An 18,334-nucleotide genomic window follows, 5' to 3' on the forward strand; every position below is an offset into this window, starting at 1 on the left:
TGTGTGGTCATGATGGAGAGCCTCCCATGCCAAGTGAAGATCATGTTCAGCTATGAGTGACTTTTTAGTATCATAGGGATTTCTCTGTGTAGCATGGTGCAAAGCGGGTGCCTCCTTTAGCTACTATTGTTTTTTGCTGTTGCATTTTATTTTTGTGGCACAATCTATTTTTTCATTCATTTCAGGAGACATATCAGTAATAATGAAGGGTTGGGCAGCTTAATTTATAACAAATTTGTAGACATATTTGTGAATGGGCCACAAACAAATGGTTACGAATCTTTCTTTCCTGATATACAGTAGAGTCTCGATTATCTGACATAAACAGGCAGGCTGATAGTCGGATAGCCGAAAATGTCGGATAATCCAGAGGGTCCAAGAAAAGCCTTGAAATCACTATGAATTGCAAATGCATTGAAGTTTTAATGCAGTAACAGTGAAAGTAACATTGCAGTAATGTTACAGTAACAACATTGTAATGTATGAATAGTCCTCTGAAAATGTAAAGAAATCACTGAGCAGCGACGTCGGATAATCCTGAATGATGGATTATTGAAGGTCAGATAATCAAGACTATACTGTACTTTCAAGATGGGGAGATAAATGAGGGTAGCTCTAGCATTATTTCTACTGTTCATCTGTGCTCTGAATGTTTGAGACCAGTAGAGTCTACATTAAAAGTCATCCAGTAATCTCATCTGCTATTGTGACTGATATTGTTCACTCATTAAATGTAGGCCCAATAGATGTGTTGGTTCACAGGGATGGAGGCTTTGTCAGGATTATTTTCGGCTCAGCTACACTGAGAACATTTTTGGGCAATAATTACAATTGAACTATTATTAATTTTATCCTGTTTCTCAGTTTCCCAACACGTGCTGTTACAATATTAATTACCCACTAAAAAACAACATTTTTGACGCAACCTTTGCTATGTAAATACAAAACCAAGAGTATAAAGGACTCCCCCCTTTAAATAATATTAGTAATATCGAAGAAATGAAAAATACCTCATTGTGTTATTGTGTGGTTAAAACACAGTTTTCCCATATAATTTGTGTTCTCTGTGGATGTTATAAAAGAAAGGAAATATTTTAGGGGGGATGATTGATAACTATAAATATAATGTATATGAGTATAAAAAGGCTTGGAACAAATGAGAGAGTGTCATACTTCTATTCCTTTAAAAAAAAGAAGTACTGTGGAGGGAAAGAAAATTTTAGCCTCATTTATAGCTGTGTAAACTGGGTTTCTTATTTGTGACTGCTATTGTTCTGAGCCATGTTCAAAAAATGGTTGTTTTATGCAGCGAGACTTCTTTGTGTGTGGATCTGAGAATGACTGTGCCCTGTATACTTGCTACTGTGCTGTTCCATTAGGTGGCCATAAGCAATAATGGATCACTCATCATGCAGAAGTTGTTGTTTTTTTTTTAAATGTCGTTTTGGTTTTGTTCAGTGCATTCTCTCAGAGTTGCATTCACAAAATGCAAATCATTGTGTAAAGATAGAATCAAATTATTTAGAGGAAAGGGACAGAGCTATGGGGTATGTTCAACTCATTATATCGCTTTTGTTCTGCCCACACAACATCAAACCCTAAGAAGACAAAGCAGCAATGTCAGAAAAGGGGAAAATACTGCCAAATCATCTGAGAATAGGAGGGCAGATGGCAGATTATTAAGATCAGATTATTTGTCATTTTGGAATGATATGGCAGAGGAGGTGTATTTAACAGGATAATTGACACAGCAGGGCCACATTGCTCAGGCTTCATAATATAGTTATTTTGTGCTGTGCTATAATTAAAGTTGAAATTGGTATGTAACAGGCACAGGTTCTAGTAAAAGGTCATGACTCTGTTGCTCGTTTGTTTAGTCATCTATATCCGAAATTTGTTGGCAGGAAAATAGGAATACAAATTAAAAATTATTATTTTAATACTCTTTTAAAGATTTCCTAAGTTAAACCAGGCACTTTGCACCTAAACATTTATGCTGGCACATATTTGCAAGTGGAAGGCCAACTGCAACTCCCAAGTAGAGTGTAGCTTCATATGTGTATTTTTATTAAGCATTGTATTTGTTTCTTTGAATCCATCAAGTTGTATGGTCAATAAAACACCAATGTCACATTGGTGTTTAAAACAAATAAGTGTTTTGTTTCAGAGAGAAATATTAAGGAATTTGTGTATCATTTTTGTGTGAAAAACTGCTTGTGACCAATTAAGTATCTCTTCAAAATTGCACAGAACAAGAGAATCATATGTAACATTTCTAATGATTAGCAGCCCACAACCACCTAGTTGTTTTTTGTTTGTAGTCAGTCTGTAATAGAGCAAGGGCCATCATGATCCAGCAAGATCAGCTAGTATATAAATATGGATACTTGCATGTAGATAATTCTTTTTCATCACTATAGGTCCCCAAATAAAGCGTTATCAGGTAGGAAAGATCCACATTTACCAAAGAGGCATGATTGGTGTTTTATTTCATTATTTATATTGTACCCTGTATCATATGATCTCAGGGCAGGATACCATAACATCAGTTTAATAACCAATTGAAACAGAATAAAACAGTAGCATATTTATTTATTTATGGTATTTATACCCCACCCTATAGGTTAAACAGATGGAAAGCATATTAAACAATGTGACAGGTTAAAACAATTGAAACAGTTTTAAACCATTTAAAACCATAGTGTATGTGGAGATGTGTATAAAATCACGAAGGCCATAAATGCTGTATTAAAAAGACATGTTTTACTTGGTGCTAGAATGACACCAACATGTCACTCTGAGGGGAGAGTATTCCACAACTAGAACTCCACAGCAGAGAAGGTACTCTCCCACAATATGTTGCCTTCACTAGCAGGACATAAGCAAAGACCCATCTGATGCTCAACGGTGAGTAGAATATTTATGACATAGCAGTAATGTCATAGCCATTTACCTAATAAGAGGAGAGGTTATAAGTTTACTGAGAAACATTATAGTTACAATGCGCTCTACATGGGGCAACCCTTGTACCAAACTCGGAAGCTACAGTTGGTTCAGAATATGGCAGCGAGGCTGGTCACTGGATGTTCCAGGACCAGCCATATAACACCTATATTGAAAGATCTACATTGGCTGCCTATTCGCTTCCGGGCGCAATACAAGGTGTTGGTAATGACCTATAAAGACCTAAATGGCTTGGGCCCAGGGTACTTGGAGGACCGCCTCTCCCCATACAGCCCGCCCCGCACTCTCAGATCGGGCGAAAAAGATCTATTAAGAGTTCCCAAGGCAAGGTTTGTGTCTTCGTCACAAAGGGCATTTTCCATCGTGGCCCCTCAGACCTGGAACTCTTTGCCTGACGAGCTCCGCTCAGCAACCTCTCTAGATCTTTTTAGGAAGAATCTGAAGACTTTTCTTTTCCGTCAAGCCTTCCCCCATGTGCCTTGATGTTATTCTTTCTCTCCCCTGTGCATTTTGTTCAATCCAGCTAATTTGTTATATAGGTTTTCAATTTGGTTTTAGATTGAATGATTGTATGGATTGTTTTTAGAATTTTTGTATTGTTTTTAAATGGTATGGGTGGGTTTTTGTATTGTTGGGCTATTGGTCATCACTTTGTATTGGTTTTGATGATGTTTTTGTAAACCGCTGAAATAAATTTTCATTCATTCATTCATATCAAAATGACATTACACAAAACAGAAGGACTTACAGAATATTTATGCATTGTATAGTTGGCCCTCTACATCTATTGCTTTTTTATCCATGGATTCAACCGTCCATGCCTTAAAAATAATCAAAAATAATATAAATTCCAAAAGTTTTAAAAAAAAACTACTTTAGTGTCATTGAAAAATGATAATATTAATGTATAATTGCTTGACCAGCAGTGTATATTTTCCCTTCCTCTCCTTGTTATCTTTTTCTACATTATAAATAGTAGAACTAATTGAACTATTTTCCGACTAAAGCACAATGGTGAACATTGTTCTTTCTTGAGTCTACTCAATAGTGACTTCATAGAAAGATTCATTTTCTGTATTACGCTTGTGTAGCCCAAATAAAAGTAATTGCCCCTGTGCTAGATGAAAATGTCAAGTACCTGATAGGATTTAGTAATTGCTTTTATGCCCAAGTCTCTTCTAAATACAATGGCTGACTTGTCTCAATGAAGCAAGTGTCAGATGAAAAACTAGGATCCTGACCATTTCATTTTTATAGGAATTGCTATCATTTTAACCATTTAAAATGCAGCAAGCTAGATTGCTGTAATTTCGAATCAGGACAAACTATCTACATCATGATTAACTTGCCTCTTGGACCATTTTCAGCTCATAGATTTTGTATTTTGTTTGCCTTTTGAAAGATATTTTGTAAAAAAAATTTGTCTAGTAATACAGAATCTGCACAGGGACAACAAGAGCAATGTGTCATACAGTTTTTTGAAAAGCTGGAAAATAGAGTTCTGTTTGTTTGCTTTTAACATTGTGCTTCTATGGTTTGTGTGTGTGTGTGTGTGTGTATGACTCAAACTAAATATTCTGTTTTGGATAGGTGCTTGATTTTATGAATTTTTTTGGAACTTACCAATATTGCAATCAACATAAAGTGCAGATGTTAGGTAAGAGATAAATTACACAATTTGTTATACATGCAGAATCTACATGGACCAACTAAAACAGTTTCCCCATCTTCATGGTGGCCTGTCTACACAATGCAGGACCAAATCCTTGATTGGACTGTCTATGGACTGCCTTCATGATGTAATGCTAGTTACAAACCAAATCCACCCTATCTGTCCTTTATAATGGTGTAAAAAATCTTACCTTTTGCTCCCAATTTTGCAACAAAACCTGGAGCACTCCATAGAGACACCGAGTGGCTGTAAATACATATATCCTGCTTTCTTGCCCGGTGCTGCCACTGCTGATGTGAGTCACTCCCTCTGAGGTCACTAAGAGGCACTCAGTTATATGATTGATGCTGGGTGCCTTGTTTCTGACCTCAGAGGGAGTTACTTGTCCCAGTGGCAGTAGCTCTGGACAATAGTGGGGCATATTGTATATGCTCATGTATAAGTCTAGAAATTTTAGCCAAAAAATTGACCTTAAAAATCTGGGTCAACTTATCCACGGGTCAATGTAAGTATTGTACTTTAACTCTTATTTAAAAAAAGAACCATCCCATGGTGAAAGGCAAGAACATAATCTGTCCTGGAAGCACTGATCCCCCTCTACTCTCTCATCTATCTAGCTTTTAGTATCAGCATAGTTATACCTACTGGAATGTTTAAAAGTTCTTTGGCATTGTTTTCCTTAGCCTTAGATCCTTTGCCCCTAAATTCTACCCTCAACTTATCCTTGGGTCATATCAAAATCCATAATTTTGGCCCCAAAACTTGCCCTTGACCTATACATGAGGTCGACTTATAGTCGAGTATATACGGTATGTGTAGACAGTGGCTCAGTGTTGCTACTGAGTGCAGAGGTAATGGGCCGAATACAGGCTAGCTCTGGAGCCAGAATGTTCCTTCTGGGCAGTCTCTTTCGTCTCATGCTTTCTGAAATACTTCAAGTGGTGTCCTGATGATGAACATTGATAGATACAGCCAAAACTAACTAGTGATTTCACTGATGCAGTTAAGTTTTTGCCTACATCTTTTACAGTGAAATAATGTGCTGTAGAAGACAGAAACTGTCTGGATTTGGTCCGTTCATCTTTTAGCAGAGAAAATGTTACTGGATTTAGTTAGCATACTAAGCATCTTGTCAAAGGAGCAAACCTTTTCTGTACAGGGAAAGTCAAAAGCTGCTTTTACATATTTGTGACTTTCATTTGCAATCTGTTAATATAAGATAATTTTGATTTATATGGTTTAATATGATACTTCGATAAAGTACTTTTCTGGACTGCATAAGATAACATGTGTCCTTGTTGATGTGCATCAACCATTCTTTTATTCCACTTTTGGTTAATAGAGGTGTGGGATTGGCATGAGTGGGAGATCAATACAGTTTTAATCAGTCCCTGAAGAACAACTGGTGCAGATGTTCTGGTTTATTGTTCTGGAAATAACTGCAAATAAGTGAAGCATTTTATAGTGGCTAATTTTGATGAAGGACAAATTTATTACTAAAATATTAAAACAGAATCTGTTTGTAATAAAACAAGTGAAAAAGCTTGTAAAGGACAATGCTACGTTCTCCTATGTAAAAGAAGAAACTTGTCAAGAAAACCCCTTGGTTGGGTCACCATAAGTCAGAAATGGCTTGAAGGCACACAACAACAACATTATTATTATAATATATATAATAATAATATATATGACCGCTTTGACCATGTTTCACCTCTTTTATCCTCCCTTCATTGGCTCCCCTTCCTCTTCCACATCCGGTACAAGCTTTTATTATTGACTTTCAAAGCCCTCCATGGATTGGCCCCTCCTTACTTATCTGACCTTCTTTCTCCTTACATTCCTACTCGCACCCTCCGCTCTTGTAGTCAAGGTCTCCTGTCACAGTGTAGGACTACCAATGCCCCCTCCCGAATTTGTCCCTTCTTGCTTGCTGCCCCTTACTCCTGGAACCTTCTTCCCCCACATGCACACCTCATCAATTTCAAAACTGAGTTAAAGACTATATTGTTTAGAGAAGCATTCCCAGAGGCTAGTCCCTCTCTGACCCAGGAAGCCTCCTTTTAACCATTAAGAAGCCAAGCACTTCCTCCAGTCCATCTGCCTTGGTCCAGGCCTCAGAGGTGGAGAACTGCTGGACCTGATCCCATTCCCCACCACCACTCCCTTCTCCTTTTGTGTCGTGTCTTCTTAGATTGTAAGCCTGAGGGCAGGGAACCGTCTAACTAAAAGATTGTATGTACAGTGCTGTGTAAATTTACAGCGCTTTATAAATAAAGGTTAATAATAATAATAATAATAATAATAATAATAAATTGCACACACCTGCTTTTCGATAAGCTAACTAGAGTAAGAACCTTAAAGGTAAAGGTTCCCCTTGGCATGAATGTCTAGTCGTAACTGGCTGTAGGGGCGGTTCTCATCTCCATTACTAAGGCAAAGAGCCAGTGTTGTTGGAATACAACTCGGGGGATCATGTTGTCAACATGACTGCATGGAATGCTGTTACCTTCCCTACCTATTTATCTACTTGCACTTTTATATGCTTTCGAACAACTAGGTTGGCAGAAGCTGGGGCAAGTGGTAGGAACTCACTCTGTCATGTGATGCTCAATCCTCAAACTGCCAACCTTCTGACCTTATGATAATCAGAATTGGCATTTTATTCCCAGATATCTAAGCTACTTGTTTCAAAGATCGGTCTGCCGCCGCCGCCGTTTGCTCCGTGCAGGAGCCGCAGCAGCCACACCACGCGGCTCCCGCACGGACCGAAAAAGAAGCTCCAAAATGGAGCTTCTTTAAGCGGCGCCTATATGACGTCGCGAGGCGCCAGGGGCGGACTCGCGGCGTCATAGACGCCGCGACACGTGCGGACGCACAGCGTCCGATACGTAAACATGGCAGCCCCCATGTGGAAGGGGCGCCACCATGTTGTACGTATGGAATACGTACTAGGGTTAGGGGGGTGCGGAAGCACCGCCCCTTCCTAACCCTAATACGTATTCCATATGTATTTTTTGGCGGTTTGTAACCCACCTATGTAACATTACTTGGGTTAAACTGTGGTTTGAGCATATAAAAAATGCTTGGAGGTTGCTAATTTTCTCTTCTGTTCGGGTGAGTAATCCTTTTGTCTTATTGGACGCTACCTTGGCTTTTGGCACCAGGATAAAACTGCTGCACATCTTCATTTACATCTCAGCTTTCAACTCAGACAAGTACCAATCCAGAAGAGTCTTAGGAACGGATAGGAATAAAGGGGTCCGAATGGTGTCAGACTGAAACTTTCATCATCCAGCATCCTGACTATGTCAACTAGGGTTGGTGGAAGTTATCTTCTGCTACCACATGCCGAACAATTAGCTTTCAGTTTCTGCAGTCAAATCAAAGTAATGTAACAAATGTTAGATAATGGATAATACTGTGTCAACAAAGGAATTTTTAAATGGTTATTTTTGTGCATTGTACCATATTAAACAACTATTGATAGTCACAGAGTATATCAATTTGGTATATTTCTGCTGCAGAAAGCGCTCACTCTTTTTTCCCTCAAAAAACAATAACAATCACCCTGTGGGTAATTTGCTGAGGTGGCTGTACATTTCTAGTAGTATTTGGTATCCTGTGTTCCGTATTAATGCTAACATAGTGAGTGCTGATTATCTTACTTCTTCGCTTTGTTAGTGATGAATGAGAGTAGATTTGATGTAGACAAGCAGTCTGGTGGAATGATGCAGAGCCATCGATGGAAACATCTGTACAACTCCACCAGTGCAGTAAATTATTGCTACAAGCAACATACATTGATCCAAAAGGATCATTAACAGCTTTAGTCAACTGATCCAAGTAATAGGGTAAATGAAAGGACATTATCAAGATCTAACTTTTAAAAGCTGTCAATTATGACTGGTAAATCATGTTCGCTGCTTTTTATGCATATGCTACATTATGACTTACATTTACTTCTTCTGTTGTGAGCAGAGAATAAATATCAATTAAGTGGTAAAAGCCACGAGCGGAGGAATATCCAGCCACCCTGCATTCCATTTGCTAGGAGGTCAGTCACAAAGGGAGAGATAATTGCTGCAAGGCAGCAAAATTAATCCAGTATGAGGAAGAAAGGATGATATATATTCTGTGATAAAGTACGTGACAGAGATATACGTACAAACCAGTATGCTCTTCTCGGAAAGGATGCAAGGACAGGAGAAGGAGACCTGTAAAAAAACAATTAGCATGGCTTGGAGTGAGCAGTTCTTAATTATCCATAGCATGTCGACATGAGATAATTACTGATCCAATTTCAACAATATTTGGTGATTAACTGCAGCAGTACAGAAAGAACAAGGATAAAGGCAGTTTTGGTCTAAGTGTTACATAACGACTCTTATATATTACACAATTCAGATAGTTCATAGAAATGCTATGACATGATGGCATTCCAGCTGTTCTTTGACTGACTCAAATATGCAGAAGTGTGGGAATCTGATACTAAAATAATCCAAAGAAACACATTCACAAACTGCTTTTTCTCATACCTTGCTTCATGGGTGTGGGCATTTACCTGCTAGCATTTGGGATAGCAAATGGGTTATGTGGAATACTACGCCACAGGAGAGGGTTTTCAGTGTGTGCCTTCTGGTGCTAGAAAGAAAAAATGTAATAATCCCCATGTATGTATGGATCTTTTGTTTCTGTCCTATTTTCTATATAGACTAGTAGGATTAAGCATTTAGTGAAACAAAGGAAATACTAATTTATTACTTCTAAAAAATAATGAAATTAAGTTGGTTCATGGGTTAAATTAAACATGGATTTATTAGATTGTCCCCCTTTTTTCATGTTGTAATACAGTGGAACCTCGCCATACGCGGGGGATCCGTTCCGGATCCCGCCGCGTATGGCGATTTCCGCCTATGCTCGAGCCCCATTGTAAACAATGCGGCTCGTGCACGGCGGCGCGGAGGTGCGCGGGGCGCAATGGGCACACGCGGGGCACAACGGGTGCGCACGCCCATTCAAATGAATGGGATGCTCCGCCCCGCGCGCGCGCCGCAGCTTGAGCGCGTATGCTCAAGGCCGCGTATGGCACGCCCGCCTATGGCGAGGTTCCACTGTAGTTCATAGTCAGGAACATTCCATGTATTCCATTAACAGTATTTGTTCATTTTATAATCTTGTTTTGTAAGTTATTTCAGATCTATCATTGTCAGCAGTCTTGAATTCAATAGAATTCACTAGAACTAGAAAGACTATATTTTGGTGGGCCTTTACTGAAGAATTTTGACATTTAAATGGTAGCATAAAAGGTCTTTGAAATCTTTATACTTTTGTCTTTGGTCAAATACTGGAAATAACTTCAGTATTAATTGTAATTAAACACAGTTGACTAAGGTAGCATCTGCATTGCAGAAATAATGCTTGTAGTTGTTTTTTGGCACCAAAACTCTGACAAAAAGGCTAAATATCTCACAAAATTAGTGTTGTACCCACACCTCTGTCCAGAATTTTGTGGCTAGTGGGCTAATGTTTAAGTGTTAGTTGTGAGGTTTTCTTGATATCTTTGTCTTGCTTCTTATCAGTTCTGTTTTGTTTTCGTGGCCATTATAATACAACACCTGATTTTGCTATTTGGTAGCTACCATATATACTCAACCATAAGTTAACCTCATGTATCAGTCGAGGGCAAGTTTTGGGGACAAAATTTTGGATTTTGCTCTGACCTGTGGATAAGCTGAGAGTAAAATTTAGGGGCATGTAACAAAGGATATAAAGTATGAAGCAAAGCAAAACAATGTCAGAAACTTTAAAAAATTCCAGCAGACATAACTCTTTGTGCTTAGTCTTAAGGCTGGATTGATGAGAGAGTAGAAGGGGTCGGTGCTTCACATATTATACTCTTTGCTTTTGAGCAAGAGATGGTTCCTTCTTTTAAAAGAGTTAAGATACGTTACTTACATTGACCTGTGGATATGTCGACTCAGGTTTTTTTAATCAATGTTTTGACCTAAATTTCTAGAATTATACATGAGTATATACAGTAAGTATGCTACTAATTTGCAATGTTACCCTACGTTTTGATGTATAACCTGACATGGAGTCAGGTTCTGGGCTGTATCTGCAAGCCTGTTCCCTACATTCAGACAGTGCTGAGCATTGGCTTTCTGAGTCTTTTTTCTTGCCTCTTTCCAAAAAAAAGCTCATTGACTTTGTAAGCCATCTTTTGAATACCTGTATTGAAGGACTGAATACAAATGTATTAAGTAAATACTTAAAAGATCATTATGTCAAAGAGAAAAGGGCTTATGTTATTATTGGTTACTAAAACAGAAAGGTATTGGTTTAACACAGTTGCACCAGACTTCCATTTTACAATGAGGTTTAATCAATATTTATGTTCATGCATGTATTTTGATTAAATCTCAGTGTAATCCTCTGTATAACAATGCCAAAGTAGATCCCACTGAGTTCAGTGGAAAACAATATGTGAGTATAGTCAGCCCTTCGTATTTGCAGCTTTGACTTCTGTAGTTTTGAATATTTGCAGATTTGATTAATATGCTCTCTTTAGGAATCCCTAGGTCCTCCAGAGAAATTCCACTGGAAATTGGCCGTAGAGTTGCGCTGGAAGATCTAGAGATTACTAGAGAAAACACCTCTGTGCATTTGTAGTTCCTCCAGCACGAGTCTGTGGTCAACATTTGGCAGATGTTAGCCATAGAGTTTTACTGGAGGACCTAGAGATTCCTAAAGAGATTATCTGTCAAGTAAAAAAGTTGTGTTTGTTTGAGATTTTCCCACTTTCACGGGAATCCTGTGTCCCTAACCCCAGCGAATATGCAGGGCCCACTGTACAGGGCTTCAGCCTTAATATGCTTATTTTACACAGCATAGAAAAATTCTCACTTTAAGAATGAAGTCACATTCAGAGCCAATATAATTGTAGCTTGTTTAGCTGAAATGAATTGCATTTGTTGAATCACGCTGTCCTACCAGCGTTCAATAAATTGTTGGATTCCTGTCTTGCGACAGTAGATTCCTGCCCAGTTACTAAAATTATCGATACTATAGAAAATGGCCTCTTCACTTTTATTTTATCATGTGATGTAAGGATCAGTTGCAAAGCTATGCAAGGTTAAGGTATGCTCACACCAGTGTAACCTGAAGTGCTGTTAACTGTATCTGTATTTAATTATTGCACATAACTGTTTTGACACAGTGACATCATTGAGTGTGACAGAGAAATGCTCAGGTTCCCAGCTTCCAGTTTCCTTTTTGGTTCACGGTTTATCAAAACTTCAGTGGAATTTGAAAAAGGTGAATAAAAGTTCAAAACTGGAATGGGAGGTTTAGACGCAGCTCTTATATCTACTATTTGGCTTATTCAAGTTGCCTTTTTGCAGCTTAGCTAAGGCTTGATTGACAGCCTACTGAAATCAGATTCCCCAAGAATGTACTCTTGCTGTTTTAAGACCTGCATGCCATTCAGCCAAATGGTATAGTATTGTTACTACTGTGACAGTTTTATTTTTAAGCAGAAAGATTGTGCTTGTAACAAGTAAAAACAAGGCACCCAACAAGTGAAAACAGTACCAGAAACAGCTGTAAACTACTGCGTCTTACCTGGCTTTTTCACACAGCCTGATATTTTTGGTGGCTTGAGGAGAAGGCATTGTCTGCATTTAACTTGTGATTCATTGTTATTTGTGCTCATTTTCTGTCATAGGAGTGTTTGCAGAACTTCAGGTCTTATGCTGTCCCACCTCTCATGGCCCTTCAGTATTAGACATAATTATTATTATGTGCATGCATGCTGTTTATATATTTAGACTGTTTTTAAGGGCAAAACCTTTTCAAGGTGGCATACTAGAAATAAGTTTCCTTCCAAGGAGATGTGTACAAAATGGCATTGTTAAAGGAGTTAACTTGTGCATTTGCTTTATTTGAAACACCTGCATGCTTCAGTATGTTTTCTGTAGTCGATGTTGCATCGCAATACTAAATATGAAATCAAAAGAGAGGTTTGGTGTTTGAAGATTTGTCCTTTGACTTGTGTAATCAAGGGTTTTATCTAGCACAGGACATCCTTTTTCTAACTGAAAAACCAAATACCTCTGGAAGATGGAAGATAATTTCAGCCTTCTGTTTAGAAGGAATTCCAAAAAGTCCTCCATTTTCACCATGACTAAAAAGCGTGAATTTTCATTTATGTTGGCGTGTATTAGACAATGTCCTACATTTTTCTCAGGTGTCCTACATTTCGCAGTGACTTGTCATCCTTTGCAGTTAACATCTGGTCACCCTGAATCCATTAGAGAATTCCGTTTATTAATTCATCACATCATGTAGCTTTTTGATGTTATGTTCATCATTAAAAACGTTATTAAAAATAGAGAAGACCAGTCCGAAGGCTGCCAGGCAGTTTGTTCCACCTTAGATACCTTTTTGTTCTATAGGCTTTTTGAAAAATCTCTCTTAAGAGTAAAATAACAATCTTGTATTCAGCTTTCCACAATGACAGTGAAGAGTACTGTAAGGGAGGGAAATTAATTCAATAGTTACAGTTTCTCAAAGGGTGGAAGGCTTGCCTAAAGTTAACCTGTGGTTTTATTTAAAGTCTTTTGATTTATCTGTCACCTGATCCATCAGCAATGAATAATTTTCATGGAAGGTGCACTTTAATTACATTCCCATTTGACTTGCATTATCATGCCCTATCTAGGTAATTAATCTCACCAAGTATCCAATTTCGGCCTTTATTGCTGGCAGGAAGGCCTCTTGAATTATGTGTGCTTGAATGGGTATTTGGTCTATTTTAAGCTAAACACACCATGAGACAGTTTTTAGGGTCTCCAGTTTTCCCCTCCTCACCCCCAACCCAAATTAAATTGTGACCCTTACTTAACAGTGATTGGCCTAATTTACTTGACTTGCCGGCATGCCTAGGATATGAGGGCAACAGTTAACAAAGTGACTCAAACAGAAAAATATCAAAATAGCAACCCACTTGACTGTGGTATGCGCTTTGAAGAAACACTTGGAAGAAGACAACTCTGAGTCAAGATTGAAGGAAGGTGTGTATGTGTAGGGGGGGATAGTTAGGGGGTTTTTTTTGGTATAGTGAATTAAGTTTAGAATTAATGTTCTAAAATGGAAAAATGATCATCTTTACCTTTGTTCCAGTTTAGTCTGCCTCTAGCATTGTCTGAGTTATGCATCACTCTTAGATCAGAAGTTGCAAATACGTTAAATTTAGAGTTCCACTTACTCTGTGGGAGTTTTAGACAAAATACCATTTAATGTACAGTTGAATCGGCATAGGAGCACACATGTTAAGACTCTTGTTGAGATGACTATTCTTATTTCTTATTCTGTAAGCCTTTGAAAGGATTCCAGCTAAGGTCTGCAGTAATTAAGCTTATGACATGGGAGAAGCTGTGGAGAAAATAAAGAGCAATATGGTAGAAAAATTAGAAACATAATTAGAGCCTTTGTGTACATTTAACAGAAGGAAAATGTATGTATGCATTGAAAGAAAAGTTGCCTTGCATATCTGAAAGTTTTCCCTCCATGGGAATAAAAATAAGTCAGTAGCTTAAGCCATTTCATTTTGATTGAGTTCTTGCTATCCTTGCTCAGTCCACCAAGTATTTCAACATATTGTTGTTGTTGAGTGCCTTGAAGTCATTTCCTGCTTCTGGCAACCCTACGGCAAATGTGTCTCAGGGTTTTCTGGGGCTGAGAGTATATGACTCACCCAAAGTCATCCAGTGAGTTTCCATGGTGAGTGAAGAACCAGGCTCTTAATCTCCAGAGTCATAGTCCACAGCTCAAACCACTATACAACCCTGGCTCTTTCAGTATTAACCCAAAGGTATCTCTTCAGAGATTAGTCCCATGGGATTCAGTAGAGGTAAGTGGCTGTAGTATTACAAGCCAATTCTCTCTCTCTCTCTCTCTCTCACACACACACACACACACACGGTATCAAAAATTTGTCATAGCCGCCTTGAGTCCCTGTACTGGAAGGAAGGTGGGATATAATATAATAAAATAATTATTATTATTATTATTATTGCTTATTGTTCTTCAACAATTCAGGGAACACTTGATTGTGAGTTTGTTTTAGAAAACATTTTAGGTTTGTATCTAAATACTTGTTTAAATATTCAGTTTTAATTATAAGATAAAATAAAGGCATAGGAATATTTTTGCAGGATGCAGTATACATAGCATTGTGTATTCAGGAACAGCTAACCAGATGGTTCTGAGAAACTGACAAGCCAGGCATGAAAGTCAAAATCTTTCCCCTGGTACTTTGAGGCGTGCCACCTCTAAACTGGAGGATTGGGTTAGTGCTCATTGATCAAACTGCTTATAGACATTACCCATGGATTGGTCCAATACTTTCAAAAAACTATCTAAACTAAGTGTCCAACAGTGTACCTTTCAGCAGTGAGTCTTTCAAGTTAAATACGCTTTTTGTGAAATACAGTCTTCCATTTCTCCTGTATCTATGGCTAACCAGTTGTGGCCAAAAGTTTTTAATATTTTATGAAAGACAAGAGAAAACTGCCTGAATTCACTTTCTGTAGCACTCATAATTTAGTAACAAATTATCCTGTGAAGTTATTTTTCCTTCTCAATTAAAAAATTGCAAATGATTTATACTTTTCTCATAGGAAAGATGATTAGCAGTCTCCTAAAAAGTCTTTCCACTGGGATATGTTGCTGTTAATGTTGCAGAGCAGATGTTTGAAAATGTTATTTGCAGAATTTATATAAATAATCTGGCTATAATTTATTTCGTGGAAGCACACATGTGCATGTGCGTGCGCACACACACACCACAGAAGGAGATACACTTGTACTTGACTGTTTAACAACTTTATTTAAAAATTTAAGAAAAGCCATCTGATTAACAGATAACATAGTGATTGGTAGTGGGTTTCAGTGATCTTTAACTCTAGATCACTTGCTTACACATAACTGCTCCATGATTAATCTAAAAGAGGGAATGACATGCTCAGGAAGGAAGAAGCCAGTAGTCTGTCTTTTTCTTTCAGGTCCAAAACACACTGCAGAAATAATCCAGTTTGAGACCACTTTAACTGCTCTGGTTCAGTGCTAGGAAGACTGTAGTTTATTGTGGCATCAAAGTTCTCATGACAGAGAAGGCAAAATGTCTCAGAGAACTACAGTTTCCAGAATTCCCTGGCATTGAGCCAGGGCAGTTAAAACAGTCTCAAACGGCATTATTTCTGAAGTGTGTTTTGGACGTTAGACTTGGGTATTCTGCATGGATGTCAGGAAAAAAAATTTGGTAGTTAAAGAGCAGCCATTGATTTTCTACCATCAAACTGGGTCAAAAGGTAGAAAAAATGTAGGACAAAATTTGGGCTAAAATGTAGGATAAATATGGGATCAACTAAAAACCAAAAACATTAATAATTTTTTAAAAAAGTAATATACCTGCATGCTTCCTAGTCATGTTGAAACTGGAGTAGATTTTGACATTCTTCCTGGACAGCAGGCAGAATGTTGCTCCCCTTTTTCAACCAAGATACAACTATCAACAACCCATTCCCCCCAAAATCCAAAACACACGCATATACCACGTTTTGGCATCTATCAAAATGAATTTCAACACGGAGAAATGTAAGGTACTGCACTTAGGGTGGAAAAATGAAATGCACAGATATAGGATGGGTGTCACCTGGCTGAATGAAACTACGTGTGAAAGGGATCTGGGAGTCCAAGTAAACCACAAATTGAACATGAGTCAACAGTGCAATGCAGCAGCTAACAAGGCCAATGCGATTTTAGGCTGCATCAATAGAAGTATAGTGTCTAGATCAAGGGAAGTAATAGTGCCACTCTATTCTGCTTTGGTCTGGCCCCACCTGGATTATTGTGTCCAGTTCTGGGCACCACAATTCAAAAAGGACATTGAAAAACGAGCTTGTCCAAAGGAAGGCGACTAAAATGGTGAAGGGTCTGGAAACCATGCCCTATGAGGAACAACTTAGGGAGCTGGGGATGTTCAGCCTGGAGAAAGAAGGTTAAGAAGTGATATGATAGCCCTGTTTTAATACTTGAAGGGATGTCATATTGAGGAAGGAGCAAGCTTGTTTTCTGCTGCTCCAGAGAACAGAACCCAGAACAGTGGATGTAAGCTCCAGGAAAAGAGATTCCACCTCAACATTAGAAAGAACTTCCTGACAGTAAGGGCTGTCCGACAGTGGAACAAACTCCCTCGGAGTGTAGTGGAGTCTCCCTCCTTGGAGGTCTTTAAACAGAGGCTGGATGGCCATCTTTCGGGGATGCTTTGATTTAGGTTTCCTGCATGGCAGGGGGTTGGACTGGATGGCCCTAGCAGTCTCTTCCAACTCTACAATTCTATGATTCCATTGTATATTTCAGTTTTGTTTGTTTGCTACTTTAAAACCCAAAAACACACACCACATTTTGACATTTAAATAGGCTTAATACATATTTCAGTTGCTTAGTCCATAACAAACCCTTTGGGTTTAACATTTAACATGGATAATTGCAAAGGAATATTTAACTATTCTGGGCATAGCTCGGACTGTTTGGGTGCCAAAACAAAACTATATTCCCAGAATTCCATAGCATATAACCATGGCAATTATAATGGTACCAAACAAGAATGTGTGGCTGTGGTGGCCTTAACCCCCCCCCCCCCCCATGATGGTATCATCATCATTGTCATCACCACCACCATCAATCATTGCTACAGTGTGAGAACCAGCATCATGTAGTAATATTAGCCTTGTTGGACTACAACTCTGGGACCAGGGTTCAATTCCAATCTTAAGCATTAAAAATACACTTTGGTAAAAATAAAAGGAGCCGTGATAAGCAGCTGCTTCCTGCGCTGTGGAAAGGGCGCCGTAAGTGCAAGTGCCATGACTTTTTGATGCTCCTTTGGCGCTGTGCCATCTAGACACAGCACCAAAGGAGTACTGTGATGCCCTGCGCTGTGTGGTGCAGCACACAGTGTCACACCGGCCTGGGGCGGAGTTGGAGCATGCATCGTATGGACACCACATCCTGACGCTGCTCCCAGGCTGGCCTTATTGGCTGGTCTGTACAGCTGTTATGTTACTGTAATGATAAAATATGACAAAAACATGGCTTAAAAGGGAGCAAACCTATCTTTTATTTCCTCTGGTCCCTTCCTTGAATAGATAAACTCTTAAGTATCTAAATATAATATACTCCACATTTATGAAGCTTAGTGCTTAATAAGATACAGGCCAACTTTATAATAAAATTAAGCGATATGGAAGGAGCTGGATTGTTCTGGTACTTTTATCTACTACCATATTATACAAGAAATATGCCTCTGCAATCCTTCTTAGAATAGGGATATTGTTAATATAGATTTATTGTGGGTTTATGATGAAAAATGGTGGCATAGGCCAGTAACTTTCCTAAGAATTCCTGGGTTGTCATTGGTGCAAAACTCTCCCCACTATCCTATAGTATTTTAAGAGGTGTAGTCACAAGAACAGAGCCAACATGGTGTAATTGTGCTTAGGTATTAAACAACAACTCTGAGACACCATAGTTTATATCTCTGCTCAGCCATGGAAACCACTGGGTAACCATTCAGAAGTCACAGTTTATCAGCCTCAGAGGGAAGGTAGTGGCAAACTTCCTCTGAAGAAATTATGC

The 18,334-nt window shown here is 38.6% G+C and overlaps 1 protein-coding gene across 11 annotated transcripts in view; it reads left to right on the forward strand.

Moving 5' to 3' along the window:
- EPHA7 (EPH receptor A7) overlaps nucleotides 1-18,334 on the forward strand; it is a 205,641-nt gene that overhangs the window by 82,620 nt on the left and 104,687 nt on the right. The window lies entirely within an intron of this gene.

This window comes from Sceloporus occidentalis, unplaced genomic scaffold (genome assembly GCF_023333645.1).
Source record: "Sceloporus occidentalis isolate IW3139 unplaced genomic scaffold, rSceOcc1.0.p SCAF_6, whole genome shotgun sequence".
NCBI lineage: Eukaryota > Metazoa > Chordata > Lepidosauria > Squamata > Phrynosomatidae > Sceloporus > Sceloporus occidentalis.